Source organism: Syngnathus scovelli, chromosome 14, assembly GCF_024217435.2.
Source record: "Syngnathus scovelli strain Florida chromosome 14, RoL_Ssco_1.2, whole genome shotgun sequence".
In the NCBI taxonomy this organism is placed as follows: Eukaryota; Metazoa; Chordata; class Actinopteri; order Syngnathiformes; family Syngnathidae; genus Syngnathus; species Syngnathus scovelli.
The window spans coordinates 10284643-10299199 of record NC_090860.1 but is presented as its reverse complement, the minus strand read 5'-3'; the positions used below and the strand labels follow the sequence as shown (position 1 = coordinate 10299199).

The window sequence follows — 14557 nt, the reverse complement described above, 5'->3', positions numbered from 1 at the left end:
CAGCCGGCGCCCTCCGCCACTCACCTAATTAGCTCCAGGAGCCTTTACATTATTAACAGAGCCCCTAAATCATTCAGAGGGGCCCTAATGTTCGTGAGCGGGTCTGTGTATTGGGAGGCGGGGCTACAGAGGAGGCCTGCGATAATGTCCCAACCCATTCACTACATGTCAGATGTCTAATTATTTAGCCCGGGAAGATTCAGGTAATGGCCCTCTTCTTATTCCCTCCTCCCCATCCCACAGTTTTATGATTGACAAGGTTCGACATGCCCCCCCCCTTTCCCTACACACACTGTGGAGACATAATGTATTATGGGATGGCATTGTTGGAATGTCTCTGCTCTAAAGGTCGTGCGTTATGATGAAGGAAGATGAGTACGAATGGATGCATAATGTTCTTTTTAATTAACAGGAGCGGCAGTGTTTGCTTTTATTACGTGCACTAATCATTTTAGGAGAAGATTACAATGATAGCACGAGTGTCATTTACGCTGGTTGTTATGCAACAGGAGCTTGATGAAAAGTCATTTGGGCCGCACAATGAATCAAGATTGCACACGAATCATGTTTGGCAAAATTACGGTTTGCAGCTGAACAATGGAAGCACAATTTTTGAATATCAATTTTTCATGGAAAAAAAAATCAGTTCATCAAAACAAGCCAGATGTTTTTATTCCAAAAACTACATTTAATATTGGAAACCACTGTAATATTATGCATTTTTAAATAGAGGTCAACAGCAAATCATTTTTTTGATATTGTTGTGCATGTGATATTTCACTAGGCTTGAAACCAGGAGCGCTTTCCTTGCTAATTCCACATGTGTTTACTGGAATGTAGTGTGTGTGTGTGTGTGTGTGTTTCCTGAAGCTCACCAGCAGCTCTGGTATGTGGATTTGAATTCCAACATATTTGCTGTTTTCTGAGCGACCTTGTTTGCTCTTTGAAGGGAAGAATAGATGTGGAGGTCTGCAAGATGACGGTCATTCCTAGAAAACCATTTTCAAAGAAAGGGAACGTTTTCTGTATGTTGTGTGTAAATTCCTCAGTGCACAGCTCTATTTACAGAAAGAAACGTTTTTTCTACTCCGTGCACTCATTCTAAGGTTAAATTGAAGCCTTTTCAAGATATTTTTTTTTTCTTAGGTTTTCAGCAGTAGGAAATGGCCCTTATTAGAATATATCCCTCCTGCCGTCCGTTTTCAGTTGCACTTATCCTCATTGGGGTCAGCAGGGGCCTCCCACTGTTAAGTTTGGGGCGATAGATAGAGTCATAAGAATGTGATTATGATGGAATGAGTATGGTAAGAATGCATTGAAAGCATTTTTCTTTGATTCAGTTTTATCTATGGTAGTCTGGTAAAAAGTAAAAAATTGTGGATCACTTGAAATAAGAAAGTTTGAAGTTAAAAATTCAGATTTAATTCAGTTAATCATTTACACAAGTCCAAGCTCAAATATTACATGTGACGGACTACCTCAATGTTTTTTCGTTTTTTTAGATACACAAAAAAGATCTCTTCTAATTAAAAAAAAAAAAAGTACAATAAAATAGCTCACTTTCCATAATTACGTTAACGCTATAGTCAGCTTAAGTGAAAGCCGTTTGAGTTGCCAATGTATTTGACAATGACATTTGTACAAGATGGTAGACATAGTTGCATGGTGGAATAGGAGCATCTACCGCATCGTTGACTTTATATTGCCATTTGGTGGCTACTGCTGTTATGGTTAATCAGTTTTTAGAATATTGTCATAGCAACATTAGCACTAACTGCTTTTTGTGTCATTAAAACATACATGTTGTGCTGCATTACTGCCACTAACCTGTTTTACATCGAGTTGTATTTAGCTTTTCTGGTACCTGGATCTTATTTGTTATTTTAATATGTTTTCAATTCAATGAAAGTCTTGTTTTAAATTTATTTGAACCATTTTAAAAGATACCAGCAAAATCATGCGCAATTGCAAGGCACATACTTTTGCTAAATTGCATTTTGGAGGACAAAGCAGTCAGGTACAAACGTTTTTTTTACTTTTTACAGCTAATTACATTACCGTCTTTTACAATAGTTGCAGGATGGAGAATAAAAATAATGACAAGAGTGAGGAAAAAGGAATTAGACAAGATCAAATTGTCAAGATGCTTTCGCAATGCAATTGAAGGTAACGTTCCTTTATGTCGTTAATCTGCTCTGCCCCTCCCCCTGGCTTTCAATTAAGAAAATTACTTTTTAGTTCAATTAACAATAATTCACGCTTAACTGAATCAAGTTTATTACACAATCAAGGTGACAACGGAGCCAGTCAGACACACGCATGCACAAACACACAACCGCTCATGCTCACAAACACACACATGCACACACACTTGCTTTTAGTTGACCCTTGCATACTGGGGCATTGGGTGAGGGGTGCGTCATGTTGTTGTGGGACATCACAGAGAAATATGTCACGGCATCCTTATATGGAGGGGCCTCTATGTCTGTGATCCCGGGCCTCAGGCGGCAGCTTGCGTCCCAGCGATTAGCTCCCAAATGTAGACAATAACACCAGCAGCCACATTGTTATGATCGCCATGATCTTGTTCACCGCAGTCCCCGTGAATCTTTCCATCAACATTTATTCGCCTTGCTTCTTACGGACAACTAACTTCTCTCTTTGGTCCACTAATTACTTTGTTGATTGCGTAAATACGACAAATCAAATAGTAAAACCCTGTAGCCAATTTTTCAATTTAATTTCTTTTTTAATTCAAACCAAAAATTTGAATATTAAAAAGATGCCTTTTTTTGAGTGTTAGATTTAAATGCAAAAAAAAAAAAATTTGTGGAAAATTTTGAATGAATCATTGATTTCCCCGCTGTTAATTAATTCGCCTTTGTTCTAACCTGGCTCTTCCTCCTTTTCTCCCCCCCCCCCCCTTCAAAAATGATTTACACCGCTACAATTATTGGGTAATCTCCACTGTCATTACTCTTAACATCTGCTGTCACAATCCTGCACTCGGTGACTATTATTCTATGTGCTTACATTGGATTGATGGAAAAATCTCCCCCCCAATCCCCTCCCCGACCTCAACAAACAATTTAGTAGGGACATAATTTCCATAGTCATTTATAAACAACACATCTTTGGTGTTCTCAACTTTGATAATAGAATAGAACAGCAAAACGCGGGTCCCAAGGTGACAACCAATGACCTCCAACTCAGTCATCTAGAGTTTAAACTCTTCGCTTCACCCAGTGGAGAATTGCACTGACACGGCTCCAACACCAGTGATTGAGATGGATGACCTGTTTAATAATCGGTGTTTTTGTATGCACGTGGACGTGCCCACGGACTCCCTAGAGGCCGAGGGAACGCGTTGTGACCCTGGTTGAATTTGGACACCGGAGGCCATGCTGGCAAAAGCTGAAAGGATGATGAAGGACGCCCGGGTCTGGACGTGAAAATGGGGATTAATGAAGCTCAGATAGAATTAATAGCAATGACAAACAATTCCAAAGGAGAATATGCCGTGGACATCGCTGGTTTTCAATCTCCTTCAATTTTCAGATCCCCGTAAGAAAAACCATCTCAGATTTATCTGCTCTTTAAATTCACCTTGTGCTTTGCTTTTAATTCCATGCTTTTTTTTTTCACGTCTACCTCCCGCAGTGCACACACACACCTGGACAACTTATTAGTATGTTAAGTCAGGAAATAGAGCGCTGCTTTCGCCCCAGGCGGTGATCACACATTAATTCCAGATCACGTCTGCAGGTAAATGTTTACTTTGGACTGGTTAGACATTACAGGAGCCCGAAGGGTCATTAAGTTCTCGCTCTCACCTACAGTTTCTATTTATTTATAACTGTGACACATAACAATGGCTTATTTGTGTTTTTAAGAACAGGAAAAGTGCAAACAACCGTTGAAGTGTTCTGGTTCAAGTGAGTCAGGATGTGGGATGTCGAATAAAATACCAGTTATTACAAAAACATTGAGGGGGGTAGCACAATACCTTCTTGGTAACAATTTTTTTTGTTTCTGTCACTTCTCAAGTGGGCTTCAACTACTCAAGATGGAAAAAAAAGGAACGAAAGAGTGATCCCTCATGACAATGCCTTGCTGCTACCCTCTTTAGTGGCTTCAATTGTGGGTTGAGATAATAGCGAGCCTGGTCTACAGGCGAAAACTCTGGGAACAAGTGTAACAGGAGAGGATGAAAGGGTAACTGAGCTAATGTGCAATGACGGAATGGAGCTCCCAGGTGGGGACTCAACCCTGGGGGAGGTAATAGTTGCTGACAAAGCATGTGTGTATGTGTGTGTCACATGAGGTGTTGGCAGGTGGATTTTCTTGGGTTCTCTCTTAATCAAGCATGATTATTTTGGAATTGTCCGTGGGAACTTTTGAGTTTGTACCTGATTTACTTGATGTTGTTTGAACGGACCAGTTTGGGCATTTCCTCATGCCTGATTAATTATGTTTAGAGTTAAGGCTTTGGAAATGTTTAGCAAATTGTTGTGGATTTGTCGTCATGGTTACAGTAACAACTAAGTACAAGGCTGTAATTGTCATGGTTGTCTGTTTTGTTTGAGACAGAAAGTAAAAATATGTAGGCGTGGGTTTTAATGTTAATTAATGTCAGCAAAATAATGGCTGTAGTTTTGGCTTGAATAATTTTCCTGGTACAAATGCCAGATTTGAAATTGCTTCAAATCGATTTTAATTGCCAACTGACACAAACTACCTGAATCCACTGCCCCCCCCTCCCAGTCAACCATGATAGAGCCGCCCTGGCATGTTTTTAGAACAGTAGCTCCGGTCCCGCAGCGAGTGAGTGCGGCTGACCTTGCTGCAAGTGCTACCGTTCCATTGTGAGAGGGGTGACCTTCTTCTTTTGTCCTGTTCCAAGCTCTGTACATCTGTGTCTGATCAGCAGCCCGCACAAGTCTACCTCAATCGGAAGTCAGCACAGCTGCTCCTCTCCTGTATCCTGCTGGTTGCGGTCTGAGGGCACACTTACTCCATGTGTCATCTCCAATTAAAAACGTGAACTTTTTTTAAACCCCAAAAATAGGTGGAGCTTGACAAACGAAACATGAAGAGTATAAAATCGATTGGAACTTAAGTCTGTTGACCCTTGTGCCTTTTTGTCCCATTTTTTGGAGTTGATCTTGGCTATCAATTCGATCTGTGTCTCGACAAGAAAGACCTGTCTGTACACATGACAAAATAAACACATCTGAGGAAGTTCTGCCACAGCGTCTTTTAGCCAGTGTGGTGGCTGAACAGGAAGAGTAAGGTTTCATTCAGCGAGGGCAGAGAAAGGTTAAGAACAAGGTTAAAAACGAATCCTGCCTCGGGCGAGAATGGGATAGCAGTGAGAGCGAGACATCATTCGCACAGGTGTCGTTGCTGATTTTTGTCCCCATTTGACTGTTCTAAGTGAACCAGTCAGAGTGGTTCTTTTTTTGGACCCTCTGGCCATTTTCTTTCTTCAGGCTAAACATGTGCAAGATTAAATCATGCACAATTGAATTTATTTAGTTGTATAGTATTATATATGAATCAATATCCATGATTATATTTGCAACATTATTGAAGGGTCATTATATTGACAGAAATAAATACTGCGACTTTACCATAGCTTTGCACTTTGCAACATTGGTCTGATTTCAGAAGGCCAAACTTCTTATTGAAAAGGATGCACGGCAAGTGTGTCTTGTTTGTGACTGACATATGCTCGGAGTGTGTGAGAGAAGAGCTGAGATCAACACTCTGCACATAGGGAGAGGTACAGCTGCTCGATAGCATTGCTTAGTTGCTGTGTGTGAAGCGAGTGAAAGAGCGTGTGTGTGTGTAAGAGGAGGCGATTGACTTCACGCAGGCGTAGCGGCAATGTGGCAAGTCAAGTGGCGAAGAAGGATGGAGGAATCTGCAACATTTGGTTATGTCACATTCCCACCACATTTCATTTTAATCACCTTTTTCATGCCAAAATCCTGAGAATGACAGCTCAATCTTTGTTTATAGAAACTGACCATCATGGCTGTTTTTAATATTTGGACGGCGCATGAGCAACTCTTAAAAGAACACTTGAATATTCAGATGCCCTCCCACACGTGTCGAGCACACTTTAAGTCCCACACGCAGTTCTATGCCACTGGCAACCGTGTTATTCCCACCAGCTGTCTGAATGAATAAAACCCAGGCTTGTTGTTAAGTCCGTGGCTTAAAAGCGCTGCCAAAATGAAAGCTGGGCAGGAATAACGGCATTAATTCTGTGATTTGAGCCTCCGCTCCGACTCAGCATTTAAAAGTGCTTAAAAGTAGCAGCTGGTGTCAACAAGGTAATAAAAGCGAGACTCGAGGGATGGCTCTGCCTGACTGGAGCGAGATGGTGATACCACCGTGCCAGGAAAACAGAGGGGCACTTAGAGCAATGGAAGATGGGAAATGTAGTTCATGCAATGCCAAAGGACTATGTTCAGCTCTGTAAAGATTTGTTGTCAGGATTTCCAACACTTGACCGGTCACTTCTTAAATGTAAATTATTTGAAGTCTTGTGGCTTCTAATTCACAAACATTTCTCTTTACACTTTAAATCCAAAGGTAATTTATTATTAAATTTTTAGTTAAAATAAGATATTTCTATCCTGTAGCTTTAGTCCCCAAACCTCCGCATCATCGTTCTTGCAACCTTTCTGCCAAGTCATCCCTTCCCCACCCTCCCATCCACTTTTCTGCCCTTGTCTCTCTCTCTCTCGTTCCTCTCTGGCACTATCGTGATCATCTAAAAACGTAAGAGTCTGCTGGACACATGCCACAAAGTGCATTACGATCCACTGCCTCTCCTCTTGCCATTAGCTTGTCCTTTCTTCATGGCGTGGCTTGTAAATGCTTCAGCACTTGACTCTCCTCAACTCTTTGAGTCCGCTGTAAAACATTTTAACCGTCCTCACCATTTGCGGGAATTGGAAATTGTGTAGCATATCTTTATCAAGTATCACTTCCCAAATTTAAATGAATTTAGCTTACCCCAACAACAAACTGAGACAAAACATAAAGCCATGTTGGACCAACTACCGTATTTTCCGCACTATAAGGCGCACCTAAAAACCTCCAATTTTCTCAAAAGCCGACAGTGCGCCTTATAATCAGGTGCGCCTTATATATGGACTAATATTGAGCCACTACAGCAGGCGTGTTCAAAGTCCGGCCCGCGGATCTTATCTATCTTATATATGGACAAAGTTTTAAAATGGGCCATTCATTGAAGGTGCGCCTTATAATCCGGTGCGCCTTATATATGGACAAAGTTTTAAAATGGGCCATTCATTGAATGTGCGCCATATAATCCAGTGCGCCTTCTAGTGAAGAAAATCCGGTAATTGGTATGCTAAGGACCAGAAACTCCATCTAAATTTTCTCAAAAAGTGGAGACTATTTCATGAAATCTACACAGAGCTGTCAGTCAAAGTGTAGGAACAGTACAAGGTGTCCTGAAGGTTAATGGCTCAGGAAAGGCTGAGCGATTTAAACACCATATGGATAGGCTCATCATCTACAAGCTGTTCAAGGTTGAACCTAGCCGCAACACTGTAGGATTGAGATAATAGCCTCCTTCACCCAAATGTTGTTAAGCTACCAATCTCTTGTCAGTTGCAGAGGAACTGATTAGGACCAAGACCCTGTTGAGCAACTTTCTCCCTCTCTTGTCTCAATCTTGAACCCTTTTGTCAGTCCGTCAGGTACACGGCGCTCCTCACCCTCCGACCACACTTCTTTTTTTCTCCTCGTTCCAAATCCTCCGCCTCCACCATTCTACTCCCTAGCCTTACACATCCGTCGGAGAGAGTGTCTCGTCCTCGCTGCCATCTGTTTCCAGGCAGCCTGTGAGCAGCGCTGAAATATGTAAGGCCTAATTAATTCAACCAAATTGTTTTAGAATAGATTAATACAATAATGGCAGCGCATGAAAGGTTATTTCAAGTACACCACTCAGCTAATCTCATCAAAGAGGAGATTTTGCTTCTCTGTGCTCCACAAACACACCTAGACTTCAAGATAGTGTGCCGGGAAATGCAATTTATAAACTGGTTGCCCGATATTTCGAAATGTAATATTCCTAATGACGGACATTTAGGCTGAAAGCAAAGATCGTTTTTAAAAAGTATTGGAAAAGTTGAATTGATGTCAGTGAAGTCATTTTCTCTGATGTTCTAAGCTGTAAACATCATAATGGGAAATATGAGCCGGTCTCAGACAAACAGATTATTTCATGAATTAAAAAGCGCATCTTCATGAATTATTTACGAAGCATTGCCTGGTCCAGACAGGTTGCTCTTGACCTCCGCTCAGTAGACACCAGCATGTGGGTTGCTCATTTTTACGTTTGTCTCCAAACAAAATGATGCTATAACTGTCACCACAAAAAAAAAAAAAAAAAAAAAAACAGAGCAGTAGATTTTCTGCAATTTCTTCTGCTTTGGTTCGATTACGCTGTCGCTGGCTGTCTCAAACCTATTTATTTTAAATTATCAAGTAGGTATGGATGGTTTATTGATTCAATTAAAGAGAATGGTTGGTTCTCGGTGGAGGTATTTACTCCACTGTGCTTTCAGTGTCTTTACTCCATAATGCACACTATTCATCATTGCAAGTCTGGTTCAAAGTATTGGTACGGCTTCGAGGTCGTAGGTTTTCAAGCAAGCAGCTCTATTACTTTTAAATAGCTTTCCCTGATCCTGCCAACCCCTTCTGGCTCGTGCGCTTTAGAAGATGAATCTGTGATTATTGTTCGTCATCTCGTCGCTGTTTAGTAGAGCAGCTGGCGATGCTTTCAATCGCATGACCTCGAGGAACACGACAATAGTCACTTTAAGGCATTTTCAATTATGGCAACGAATTAATTATGGAGTCTTCAAGTACTTTGTATGCATACTGAGAGAGGCAATCTTTTGTTGATGATTGTTTTTATGTTATTGTATACTGATCCCTGAAGGAGAAATCTGACCCTGTGGGTGACAAATAGCTTCTCATTTGCTACGCATCATATAGTGAATCTTTTTTTTTGACATTTCTCCCAAAAGTCTGCCAGCACTAAACTTTCTGTGTACTGTGGTACCTCGAAATTCAAACACTTCAGAGGTAGCACAGTTTTGAAACCAAAAAAAACTTTCAGGATGGGCAGCAACTTTCCTGACAGCTCAGCATACTTGAACTTGCTTCAGCTAGCATCAGTCTTTTGCATTAGCTAACTTAGTTTCAACTCATACTTCGGTGAAGTAGTCTTGGGCTTCACAGTTTGGAGTCTTGTTTTTTTTTTTTCAGGGCTCTGAGTCCAGCCACCCAATTGCTCTTCCCCTTGAGATCCTGAATCTGAACCTACCATTGCCCTGTTAATGCCTTGCTCACTTGCATGAGCAAGACAAAAATTAGGTTGTATAAAGTGTGCTATAATTCTTGATTCTCGGGTATTTTGACATAAATCCATTGTAGACACCTGGAAAATAAATAATACTAATACTAATACTAATAATAATAATAATAGTGGAAATAATAATAATGATAAAAAATAAAAAAAAACGACATAAAAGCTCGTATCACATGTCGGTTGTGACATCATATTCCCATTCGAGTAAGGGCATGTCATCAGTCACCTGAAAAAAACTCCGTGGGGAATGAGACAGACAGGGAGAAGTCAGAAGGTTGCTGTTCATTTAGATTAATACCAGCTTCTTGTCCTCCCGAGAGAAACAAACTAACACATCCATTCCTTGACTCTCAGAGACGACTCCTATGGACCGCTGTGGTTCATTAATGCGAGTATAATAGCTCAACCACTTGCAATTAGTAATGTCTTTAAGACACGCATACACACATACACATCAGAGACACCTATGCGCACACACACTGACACGCGCAGTCACAAAGTGTCGCGTGCATTTTTTAAGAGGAGGAATATGATAATGAACCTGGCTTGATAGAGTAATTAACTGGGCTAAATGGAAATCCCATGAGGTTCAGTGATAGTTAGCAGATGTTCTCTGAAATACATTAAAGACCAGACGTCTTGTGGAAGGAGAGGAAGTGAGGGGGGAAAAAAAAAAGCAGAAAGGATGGCAGCACATGGGACAAAGTTAGGTTTTCTTAATTGGAAGCGAATGGTCCGATCTTGTCGGACCCTCTGAGGGAGGTAAATCAGCTGACCAATCATGTGCCTTTTGATTTTTATGAACGTGAATTGTACTGTATGCTCCTTTTTTTATGTATCAAATATTTGTACTCTTTTCCATACATTGACATGAGTGCCAACCACCGGAGGCGATAGTTACACAGTATAGCTAGCTATCTTGCTGAGTCACACTGAGAAGAACCATCTGCTTCCCTGTATGAACTTTAGAACAAAGACAGCAGGCTGTCAAAGTTTCTATCCAAGTCGAAGGAAAAAAAAATCGGAATTCAACCACAAAGGACAAAAAGACGTCGATACATCATAATTCACTGGACCTGAAACAAAAATAATACATCACAAATGGCTCAGGAATAATCCTGCTTTCATGCAATCTCATCAAACACGCTCCTCATTCATCAGGATACTTTGCGTGTGGGCTTGAACTTTGGGCGACCTTGCTTTAAAATGTATTGATCACACAGTCTCCCATTAACTCCCCCCCCGCCTCTTTAATCGAATCTTTTCTTTCTCTCCGCAAGGCACATCCACACTATCATGTAACCGCGCTGGAAAACCTTTTAGCAAGCCTTATTTTGACATCCTTCATGTGTTGCAAGAGTACACTTGGATCCTCCACTGAGCTAATCTGTTTACATTAAGTGTGAAGAATGCCTGAGCATGAACTCTGTAATGAGAGGACAGTTGATAACAAGCCGTACAGTCAGACAGCGATGCAGGATTCTCTATGAGTTATTACTCCTGATGTCAATAACATGGAGATATATTGCTGACATGTTTACTATTTATAACACATCAGATGAGAATCAGAGGGCAAGGAGTTATCTTACTTTTCCGTCAATTATTCAGAGTGTGGTGAAAGAATTATATATGCTAGCCTGGCACCATTTCAGGCACCCCGTGGTGAAAACACAAATCAGACCAGGGTTTGCTTACCCTTCACCTTTCACTGAGCACAAGGGTCAACTAAGTCAAGCATTTCTGTCAATCAGTGCAATCTTCTCAACAAGACCAAATCGCTCCCTGCTGGTTATTCATTACAATGCTCAATAAATCATTCACTTGGCCTGTATAGGAATTCAATAATGTTTCTCCTTCCTTCTCCCCTCTTTCTTTCATTGTGATCGTTGGCAATAAATGTGAGCTCTAATCAATTACTTGATACCGAAAAGTTACAATTGTAATAAAATGCAAAAAAAAAAAAAAGCTCTTACATTTGAACACGCTTGAGCCGTCAGTCAGCCGACATTGTGGAAATTGGCAGCTCTATCAGAGTAGTATATCGCTGCTAGATTAGTTCTAATCAGATTTTTGCTTTAAATGCATTTGCCTAGCACTTTAACCGCAAGCAAATCTGTGATGATGGTTTTAGCCCTGAAATCAAACAAGCCAAAGTGTCTAATGGAGTCATCAGGCCTCTCAGATAATCACCTTTATTTATTTATTTTTTTTAGGCTGGCCACTTAAGTATTACATCTCTCTCTCTCTCTCTCTCTCTCTCTCTCTCTCTCTCTCTCTCTCTCTCTCTCTCTCTCTCTCTCTCTCTCTCTCTCTCCCTCAAATTTCTAACAACAAGGAGCAAAGAAGTGTCAGGAGATGTTTAATTAAGACAACAGATCAATTAACAGCTCAATTAGCCCGGCTAATTAAGGGCTCAGTTGGAACCAAACCTCGCTCTCCTCTCTGCTCTCGTCCTCTTGTTTTCATGTACATTCACCAACTATCCCCCCCCACCCCCACCCCCCTCGCTCTCACTTTAGCATAGGACCCAGTGTCGTTAAATCTCGCTGTAGACCAAATAATAATCCGACTTAATCTTCAGTGGAGATTTGGCTGGAAATTGCCTTGAAGCAGTCTGTCTTCCATATTTCAAATCTGATCACTCATGATTTAAGGACTAATTGGTGTTGCAGCAGCCTTGAGGATGGAGGACTGTAGCAAAGTTTTTTGAGTCAGTGGGCATCAGCAGAATTTTATTTCTATGAACTTTAGGGCATTCAAATTATGAGGCTCTTTGTCGCTTACAAGACTGCATTGTGGATTTGCGGTGGCTCAAAATGTTTACTGAGCCAGTTGCCATGTGTGAATAAAGACAAATTTTCATTATGTATGATGAATTAAATTTGCGTCTGTGAGGATGCAGAGACGGAAACTTCTGGGAACAGTACTCATCCAAGTAATTATGTAGTAATGATTGTTATTGATTACTCATGGATGAGGCACAAGATGGTCGCGAGCTGTGTCGTCTTTTAGCTTTATTTTGTATTTTATGAATAACATGACTTGAGATGTCTCGTTCTGACATGGCAGCATGACTATTTTTATTACAAAATTATGTCATCAGTATTTTGTGTGTCAGGTTGTTCCTGTGTCAACAAGAGTTCAGGTGCTTGCCAGTCCCATAAATCTCAAATGGAGTAGACCGGTCTGGGGTTCTGTTGCCCATTCACTGTCTGCTCATATTACTGTGCAGGACCCGGAGTAGGCCCAGGCCGTGCTGACTTGCACACATACACAACAAAACTACATAATCAAACACACACACACACACACACAAAAAGGTCTTGGGATGTTTCTATAGGAAAAACTGCTTCTAATGAACGAGGTCACTGGTTGATGCGGACTCATGTACGACCACAATGGGACACACTGTGAAAGTCTTGTGACAGGATGAGTGACAGGCTGTTGTCACATGATGTCCACACACACATAAAGACACACACTTCCCTATATTCCAGTGTAATAAATTGTCTCCCAGCAGCTGTTTGCTTCGACTGCCGCCTCCGTCTGCTGTGTGATCTGATCCGACAATGACGTCCAGTAAGCCGTTGACTCTCCTCCTTCCTGTTTCTCTTCCACTTCCCGTCCATGTGCAAACCTGCCATGCGAGTGACGCGTCAAGCTTAGTTTGCGTGCTGTGTGATACCAACTAGTTACTAGAATAGAAGTGGAGATTAAAAGTTTGCCTGTTTGCCAGCCATTGTAGGTTGAGGGTGCTGACTTAGTATACATGCAATTATTTTTGATTTATTTAGCTGTATATGAAAAATTTCACGTGTTTTCAAAAATGACAGGAAATAATAATAATAATAATAATAATAACATTGACAATTTCTTCAAGTCATTGTGTCCAGTTGTAAAATGTAAAATAATGATCACTAGAAACGGGTCACTTATTAAGACGTAGAGGCTACCCTGCAAAACTGGTTAATAATTCATCACATTTTATATTTCCCCCCTTTCTTTCCTTTTTACTATATATGAATATTGACGACAGAAAAGGAGTGGAGCCGAGCAGCAAGCCAGAGGAAGATTCCAGTAGTGCGTAATTGGCCTTAAGCCATTCTTCTGTCCTGCTGCTCCTTGAATAATGCATGCTCTTCTTAATGAAGACCCTTTTTTTTTTGTTGTCTTTCTTCTACTTCTTCAGGATCTAGGGTGAAATTAGCATTCCCTGCCTTTATATATTTTAATGAGTTTTGGCTAGGAATGCCGGGTCATGCTTATTGTTGCCAATCGTAGTCTAAAGGTAAGATAAGTGTGGGCTTCAAAGTGTTTTCTTTTTTTTTTTGCAAATGCTATGTGGCTTTGTCTTGTGACACTTTTACAGTTAGTCGAGTGTGGGATTAGAGCGAGGTTAAAACCAGATTAACAAAATGGAGTGTTTTATCGCTGTTCATACCAGGACAATGTCAAAGTGGCTGCAGAATTTAATTTCAAAGTATTTGCAAGTGAACATTTTCTCATGAGTGACACCCTTGCAGTTGTGGATCTAGTAAACAATACGCAATGCAACAGTTTGATGTGAGTGTGACAGCCAGCGTAGGATGAAGTTGCTTGGGAATAATTGAAGCATCCAAGTGTGTGTGGAAATGAATTTATGACTCATAAAATGCTAATTTCTCTGGATTTCCAGTTTGAAATACTTTACTTAAAATGATGATGACACATAGCAATCAGTTTTTGGATGGATGGTCTTGTTTGATTGCTTGATTCTAGTCTTATAAAATGCCACGGATTGATTTTCGCGATACAAATGTAGCTTGTCTTTATTGACACATTTATCCAAGATTTCTTTAAATGCAGTTGCCTGGATAATTAATTTGCGCATTAGCTGATTTGAGACGGCTGGTGGACACGAGCGTGGCGAGTCGACTGAGGATTGATCTGAAGTTTGATGGGATGGCAGAAACTGGAAATTTCAATATTTGGCAGGCTCGGCCATTTCTGTCAACTCGCACAACTTCTGTTCAGTGTACTGGGTTGAGAGAGACTCTCATTTTTCAGTTTGGCTCAGGAGACAATTTGGCAGTGGAACAGAATAAGAAGCAAAGGTACAAGATGCTACCTCTGTGGGACTGTGTTACCTGC

At 40.8% G+C, this 14557-nt stretch overlaps 1 long non-coding RNA gene across 10 annotated transcripts in view; it reads left to right on the top strand.

Annotated features, from left to right (window-relative positions):
- The window catches only part of LOC125981304 (uncharacterized), a 111229-nt gene that overhangs the window by 20373 nt on the left and 76299 nt on the right, over nt 1-14557 (top strand). Inside the window, exon 1 of one of the 10 annotated variants that reach the window (XR_007485883.1) lies at nt 12021-13006. The exons of 7 other annotated variants lie outside the window; for them this stretch is intronic. This is a non-coding gene — a long non-coding RNA (uncharacterized lncRNA). Of the gene's footprint in view, nt 1-12020; nt 13007-14557 lie in introns of those variants that run through there. 2 more of the 10 variants (XR_007485885.2, XR_007485886.2) reach the window with 2 other exon arrangements.